At 40.5% G+C, this 8450-nt stretch overlaps 1 long non-coding RNA gene across 1 annotated transcript; it reads left to right on the top strand.

The window, feature by feature from the left end:
* Positions 1 to 1100: 1100 nt before the first annotated feature.
* On the top strand, positions 1101 to 1775 carry LOC149404795 (uncharacterized). Its single transcript, XR_016293832.1, has 4 exons — positions 1101 to 1298; positions 1373 to 1465; positions 1537 to 1638; positions 1715 to 1775. It is a non-coding gene; the product is annotated as an uncharacterized LOC149404795 (long non-coding RNA).
* The last annotated feature ends 6675 nt before the right edge of the window (positions 1776 to 8450 follow it).

The following is an 8450-nucleotide window of genomic DNA, read 5'->3' on the forward strand; positions in this document are numbered from 1 at the left end:
TGCCTGTGGATGATTTCACTTACTACGGTCGGATGGAAGACGTCTTGGTGCTGAATTATAGGTACAACTGTCGTGTTGTATTATTCAAATGTATATGGTACGGTGACAAGCACGATTCTCGGCGACTAGTTCACAACGATAAGACTACTGGAGAAACGAGTGCTTTTACCGCGAAACAGTGGTTTACAGAGGAGCCGTACATACTCGCAATTCAGGCGAAACAAGTCTTTTACATCAAAGATCTTGTTTTAGGTGGTAACTGGGAAATCGTTCAGGAATGCAATCATCGAGGGATTTGGGACATTCCTGAAGTCGACCCCACCACCTCAGCCTCGATTCCGTTGACAATAGAATTGTGAAACATCGATCGTCTGAATCATCGACATGAAATCGAAGATGTTGAGCTAGTAAATATCGTTGACGATGGTGAGGAAGACGATGATGATAATGAGGAATGCATCGTTTTTTAGGGAGAAGATGTTGATGTTGATGTTGATGTTGATATAGGTAGTGATGACGATGAATGAGAACTATCTATGTAACCACGGTTTTCCTCCGCCATATGTGAGGTTTTATAATAAAATATATCTGTGGTGTCACCCACGTTTTTGTATGATGTTGTTCCCTTTTGTTTTGTGATGTATGTTCACAAATGTTGTTTTATTTTATACGATTTCAATTTACAAATGTTGTTTTCATTTTATAGGATGTCGACCGCTTTAGGTTCTGGTGGAGATTCGCCACAGAGACCGGATTCTCAAGGTCCGCCACAGGAACCTGGTTCCCAAGGTCCTAAGAAATCAAGGGGACCAACAACCGGCTCGACGTCGGCGCGAGCAACACAGGGTGTACCGGGTGCGAAGGTGGTCAAGTGGGACCCAATAAACCAAACATTCTATCAAGAGATAAGGAAAGAAAATAAAAAGGTTGAACTATTTAACAACCGCCTCGGTGCTTTGGTGAAAGCACATATCCCGCCTACGACTCGTGATTGGAGTGAAGTGACGCCCCAGACGTTGGCTGCTATTTTGAGCGCACTTCATTCCGAGTTCAGATTTGTGTACAAGGATCCTGACACCGGCGAGGATCTGTCTGCGGATTGCTATCAGAATACGATTGATCAGGCTATCATTCGGAATGCCAAGATCAGGCGACGCAACCAGAAGTCCAAGCTATCAGAGAAGTTCAGGTTGGAGTTTTGTGGGAGCAAAGAAAACGCTAAGGCGGAAACACCACCGGGATATAAGAAAGAGGATTGGGAGGCGGTGGTAGACGAGTTCGCAACTGACGATTGGAAGGTACGTAATGCATGATTGTAATAAATCACAATATCTTTATCAGATTGAATAATGACAAAATTAATTATTTGCAGAAAAAGTCTAATCGCAACAAGGAGAATTCGAAGAAGAAGAAGACGAGGTCGACTCAAGGATCTCTTTCTTTCTTGGCTCATCGTCATTTGAACGTAAGTTATTCTAATTTTGAAATACTTAATTTGAAATAAATTCAATACTTATATTTTCATAACAATTGTAGAGTAAGGATGATGGGACTTTGGGTTCCGCGTTAACGACGTGGGAGCAAAAACACCATAATAGAAAAGGTGAATGGACGACAGATTGGGCGAGACGAGCACATGTAAGTCATATGTGATAATTACGATTACGTTACTTACATAATAATTAATTTTTAATAATTTTTCTTATGTGTAAAGGCGCGGATAGTTACTCTACTGGCGGATCTTCAGCGACAAGCAGAAGAGCAAGGCATAGAATTTAACCAGGACGACGCAGAGGAGCACGCGATGCTAGAAATTCTCGGGAACCGTCAAGATTGGTACGTTGGAATAGGTCCAGCGGTCCCGAGATCATCTTGGGCTATTGCTCAGGCTCAGGACGAAAGCTCGTCGTCAGGCTCAGGCTCGTCGCGGTGCCGCGTTCCAGATCCAGTGGTTGACGAGCTCCGAGCTCAGGTGGCGGCACAACAACTCGCTATGGATAAGATGAGGCGAGCTCAACAACAGCAGATGGATGAGATGCAACGACAACTGTTCGCGTTCACGTAGCAGTTTTCGCCCTTGCCTCAGATGTCGTCCGGCACGATGCCGCAGATGCCTCAAATGTCGCCCGGCATGTTGCCACTGATGCCTCAGACGACGCCGTCGCCTCAAATGCACCCATCACCTCAGACAACGCCGCGATCAGTTTCAATGGCAGATGCTCAGACGACGCCGCCAGCTTCAGCAGAATTCCAGCGAGAGCGTACGAGCGGCAGTGCACGAGGAGGTAGCAGCAGTTCCGGAGGAAGATTTGGCGGAAGAGGGAGTAAATCATTCAAGGAGTGGTTTACAAACCGAGGAAAATGAAAGGGAAAAGAATAAACATTTTTTTTAATTATTTTTCGTACATTATAATAATTATTGTAATCGAACAACAAATGTTTAATTTTTATTATTATTATGAATATTAATTAATGAATTTTCTAATTAATAAACAATTTAGTAAGTATTATTTTATTATAATCATAGAATTTATAAGCATAATAAACAAAAAAAAAAAAACAAAAAAAAAACTATCGGGTGCGACTATCCGCACCCGAAAATTTGGCGGGTAGACCTTTGGGTGCGAATAGTCGAACCCAAAGGTCAACATTCCCCGCCACATAAGGCTATTGGGTGCGACTTATCGCACCCAATAGTTTCGCGGGAAAGCCATTGGGTGCGACTAGTCGCACCTAAACATTTGGCGGGTAGGCCAATGGGTGCGACTAGTCGCACCCAAAGGTTTGGCGGGAAGGCCTTTGGGTGCGAAAAGTCTCACCCAATAGCCTTTCCGCGGACATTTTCGCCCATCTTTTCTGACTTATGGGTGCGAATTTGGGTGCGGAAAACCGCACCTAAAAGTCATGACTATCGGGTGCGACTTTTCGCACCCATCACCTTTTGGTGCGAACTTTCAGGTGCCACTTTGTCGCACCTAAAGGTATCATTGGGTGCGACTTTTGACTTTTAGGTGCGAAAAAAATCAAACTTTTAGGCCTACTTTTCAACGTATACACATATACATTCAGACTTTTTTTTATTACTATATTTTGGTAACAATATCTTAATATTCAAAAGGTTTATACCACACTGTAATAAATAGCGCATACTAGCACGTAAAGATATAACCAAAAAAGAAAAATCACATCACCAAAATTAATTCTTTTAATGATATGAGTTTTTGGGGATTTCACAATCTCCCCTACTTAGGCCTCATTCTCATTGTTTTCTCATTCCACATAAGTTAGAGATTGAGAGCTTCTCTCTCTAGACCTTGTGGTGGCCACCCATTTTTAAACAGTACTCTGATAATAGCACATCACCAGATGGTAATTCCGTCCTGAAAACCTTCATAGGTTTCACTACACTATCGCCTCATTTTCTAGCCAGTTCCAATGAAATAAAGCAATGCGTAGCACCAGAGTCAAATAAAACTAGAGCATCAAAGTGAGCTATAGGAAGCTGACCTGCTACAACATTCGAAGAGCTGGCTAGAGCATCGGCGTTGGTGTAGGCGTAAATGAAACCTTGGGGCGGCGGTGGCGTCTGAGTTGTGGATGGTGCCTCAAGTCGAGCCTGGAAAATATATGGCTCTTCAATGGCAACTTACATGGAGTTGAGTCATCCATTCTGATTGTGTTGCTGATACTGTGCATTTGGAGCGAAATTTGGTTTCGGACAATATTTAATATACTGACTAACCACACTTGAAGCAGGTCGTGTTTCCCCTCTGTCACTCTCCAGGATGCCTCTTTCCACAAGTGTTGCATACAGGAAATGTCGCTCCCTCTGTCTTGACCTTGGTGTTGGCGTTACCACCATTTCCAAGATGGCTTTTCTTCTTTCCATTCTCATTCCATTGGGGTCGTGACTTGGAACCTTGACTACTGTAATTGGGCTGGGGATTTCTTGATTGGTTTGGTTTCCTGTTGTCAAGTCCTCGGTTATGGCCTTTCTCCTCTTTTCGAGCCTTGTAAAACTGGGCTCGTTCCTCCTTTACCTGGATCAAGTGATACTCGGCTCGCATGGCATGTTCGAGGTTGTCTGCCACTATCAATGGTTAAGGCTAATTCCGGTCGGAACATTCCCATCATCCGTCTAACTCTTTATGCCTCTGTCGGAACCAAATAAGGGCACAGTCTAGCCAATTGGTTGAACTTACTAACCGCCTCATTCACTGTCATCGTGCCTTGTTTCAGCTCTGTAAACTCCTTCTGTTGAGCATTCATTGCCCTCATGTTGAAGTATTTCCTGGTGAATTCTTCCAGAAAGTCTTCCCAAGTCATAGCTCGTACGTCTCTCGTCGTTGCCACTGTTTCCCACCAATAGCGTGCGTCTTTCTTCAAGACAAAGGATGCACATATGACCTTCTCCTCCTCAGTTATGTCCATGAAATTGAATATTGTTTTTATCTCTGACATCCACTCGTCAACCACTAAAGGGTCGGTCGATCCTTCAAATTCAGGGGAGGCTCTCATCCTTCTGAACCTCTCGAATAGATCAGCAGCAACATTGACTTGTCCCATTGGGGATACCACCTGAGGGTCTGCTTGTGATGCCGCATGCATTGGCACTTGAGCTGGCGGTAGCTGCTGGTTCCTCAACTTGCATATCTCGGCGTCTTGAGCTTTGATACGGTGCATCAATGTGTTAACTAAAGCCGCCAGATCGGTTTGGGCAGCTGGCTGAGGAACAGGGGCAGGGCCCTGAGCATATTCTACTCCTTGTTGTTCAGGAACAGGAATAGCCTGAGGGGCATCTCGCATTGGAGCTTCGGCGGCAACCCTTTCTCTTTCTCTACCCCGGCCTCTTATCCTTTTATTACCTCGTCCACGAGCAGCTCGAACATTTTCCATATTAGGTTTGTAGAATATACTATTAAATTAAAAATGTGGATTCTTGTATTCTCATACATACTTGAATCGATATATTTCATATAGTCATACGCAACTAAAGAGGGATGGTGAAAATCTCTTGATAAAAGTTGAATTTCTCAAAATATTAGAATAGTTTGATTTCAAAAGACAAGTCTAACATACCCATCAAAAGAGCAAAGAAAAACAAAAAAATTAAAGCAAACTAACAAAAACAACTTAATAAGAATCCTAAAGAATAAAAGGTGAGTCTAGTCTTCTACTGGTTCATCTTCAGAAGGGTCCTCGTCCGGATCCTCTTCAGAAGGGTCCTCGTCCGAATCCTCTTCAGAAGGGTCCTCCTCTGGTTCAGACTCGACAGGGTCCATCCTAGTATCGTTCCCTAGTGGTAAGTCATCGTCGTCGACCAGCTCCATGTAGTGCTTCATGTGCCTCAAGAAATCTTCGTAGGTTATTCCGGGCGCATGCTCGTAGGTGCGATACTTCCCTCGTTGTTTTTCAAAGTCGGAGATCCCGTTCCAGTAAACACTAATAGCCTCATCATCATTGAGATGAAAAGGACAGCGATAGAACATGTCGAAGAAACGGTATTAGTACTCCTTTGCCGTCTCCCCATCCTTCATCTTCCATGAACTCAAGATTTACCGGTAACGTCTTCTCTCCAATTTTTTCTTCCATCCTTGAGCGGTGAAGTTTCGTATGACCCCATCCTTCATGTATTCCCAAACGATTTTGGGATGATCCTGAACCTTCTTTTCCAGTATTCCAATACTCTCCCTTGTACTTGTAGTTCGCAAAAGATAACTGTAGAGGTTCCCGAACTTGCAACACTTTAAAGCGAATGTCCATGTTGTTACACTATTCCCGCGTGCCAATGATATCTATCACCTCCCTACTAAGAACTGGAGGTTTCGTCTCTAGGAATTTGATCAGGAGGTTGGTATCCCCATTGCAGCACCGGGTTTCCGTTACTTCATCATCCATCTAGTAAGAGAGGTAAAAAAAAACTAAAGGTACAAAATAAAACAAAACTAACTTACTTGAGTAGGGGGCAGCCGTGCGATCGATAGCGAAGGGGGTCGCAAGTTCTTTGCTCTGATACCAACTGTGACGACCCGACTTTTCGGACCGTCTTACTTACCTTACTTTTAAAACTTTAGAAAATTTGAGGTAATTTTTTTTTAAACATAACTTAAAATATAAACTTTGTAAACTCGTGACCTAAAAAATCAAATTTTCATTTAAAAACTTGATGAACTAAAACAAACAAAAAAAACAATCGAAGTTGCATAAACGAAATTAAAACCCAAAAATACCATTGTAAATAAATACCATAAATAAAGTCGTAACCTTTAACGGAATTGAAAAACATAACTTAAACCATGAAAAATAAAACCTTGAGTTTGGATTATTGAAAAACTTAAAGTAAAGCGGAAGTGTTTTATTTTTTAAAACGGCAACCATAACCCAACCCTCTCGCCATCGTCGCCGCTGATCCACCCTCCTCACTTGCTCATAGGTTGTTTACCTACAACACAGACGGATATACATCGGCGAGCTAACGCTCAGCGAGAAAAACTATACTCACAAAACAAGAGCAATAAATATGCATAACCAGTTATTAGTATTTCACTTGCTAAATGGTGACACATGATATCAAATAGTAAAGCCTGACATATTTTAATTCGGGGTCCCCTAGAGTAGTCGTACCAATTTCAGTGTACAATTTGGTAACGAATTATGGGCTGCAACCTCCTATAGAACGTCTCATCTGTCTGATAAACTTGTGAGGAAATTCTCTAGGTGAGCCCTTGATTCGGCTCGAGAAGATCATCTAGTTACCTCCTTGGATCAAGGCGGTACGACCCTCTTATTTACATGCTAATCTTATTACTTGATTACGTCAAATGCAAGAATAACATAAGTTATTGACATACTTGATAACATGTTTCGAATAAGAACATATTGTAGATAACATGCCTAAATGAATCATAACATATCATAAGCATATGAATCATAACATATCATCATATCACACATAATAAAACAATCAAACATATAAAGTCACATAACACAACTAAAATAAATCGCATAGTCGCTAATTTATTTCAGAACAAATCCGTGTTGTAGTGAGATTATTCTCACCTAGATATCGGAAGTTACGATCGTAAATTGTCAAAGGAATTGGACGTCCTAAAAGACTTGGAACCTAATCGGGATAAAATACTACATGGATCAGGTGAGAAAAGGATTCAAGACATACTTCTCGTTCTGGAAATTTTTAGAAACAACTTTCAAAGTGAAAGTACGAAAATACCATTGACTATTAGGGTTTCGGTGAAAAAATTATAACTCTGAGAAATCTTATGTAAAAATTCCAGTACGTATAAAACAAAATTTTGATAACTTTTTGTAAAGGCACCATGGCCAAAATCATTTTTTTTTAAACTATTTATTAAAAATAAAAGAAATGCTAAAATCTGACTTTAAAACTCTTGCAAAAAACTGTCTGCGCACCGTTTTTAAAATAATCATAAAATAATACATATTTTATAAAAATATTATTCGATTTCTGATTTAGAAAGAAAACATGTTAAATTATCGTGTTAAAAAAGAATCAACGTAAAAATAAAAATTATCGAAGCCACATTAAGAGTTTTAAGATCTAAAAATCGAAATTAGGTCAAAACTTTGAAACTGGTATGCTCAACGATTTGAAAATAATTAGAAACTATTCTGTATTTGTTGAAAATATTTTTCGATTTCGTATTTAGATAGAAGACATTTAAAACTAATTTTTTCAAAAAGAATCGATGCAAAATAATTACTTTTGAAGGCAGGGTAAGCATATGAAAATCAATGTTTTATTAAATCCGAACCAGAACCCCCCCCCCCCCCCCCCCCCTTTTTTTTTTCTTAAACTCACTCAAAATAAAATTTGAAACAGTATAGAAGACCACGAATTTCGTGGAACTCATCTCACATGAGAAAAATTGTTGCATTTATTTGTCATCCTATTTTCTATGTCTTGTAATCTGTGTAATATTTATTATCATCTATTTCCTAGGCTTAATTATTACACGTATTTATTACACTCTCATGTATCCAGTCTATACTAATATATCCACCATATGTATAAATAGGTGATAAAATTAAGCCTAGGGAAATAGATGATAATAAATATTACACAGATAACAAGACATAGAAAATAGGATGACAAATAAATGCTTCTATAACAAGACTGATAACTCCAAGCATGAGTTTCCTCCTACTTTCCTCGTGTTTGACCGCAGAGAAGGCTTCACGGAGAGATGGTAGTGGTTTTGTACTAAGTATCCGACCTCTGACCTCATCGAGGTCTTAGTTGAGTCAAGAAAATAGTTTAAACACACGTTTAGATCTTCTGCCATAGATGCGTGAGCGAGCTGAAGAACTGAGTAACATACATCTCTCCTTGACGTAGGTCATGGAGGGTATTCTCAGTCTCAAACAGCTTAGACACATCTTCGGAGTTGGAGAAGATTTCTCTAGCTGTT

The sequence above is a fragment of the Urtica dioica genome, chromosome 2 (genome assembly GCF_054948205.1).
Source record: "Urtica dioica subsp. dioica isolate 48M chromosome 2, U.dioica_male_clone48M_v1_H2, whole genome shotgun sequence".
Lineage (NCBI taxonomy): Eukaryota > Viridiplantae > Streptophyta > Magnoliopsida > Rosales > Urticaceae > Urtica > Urtica dioica.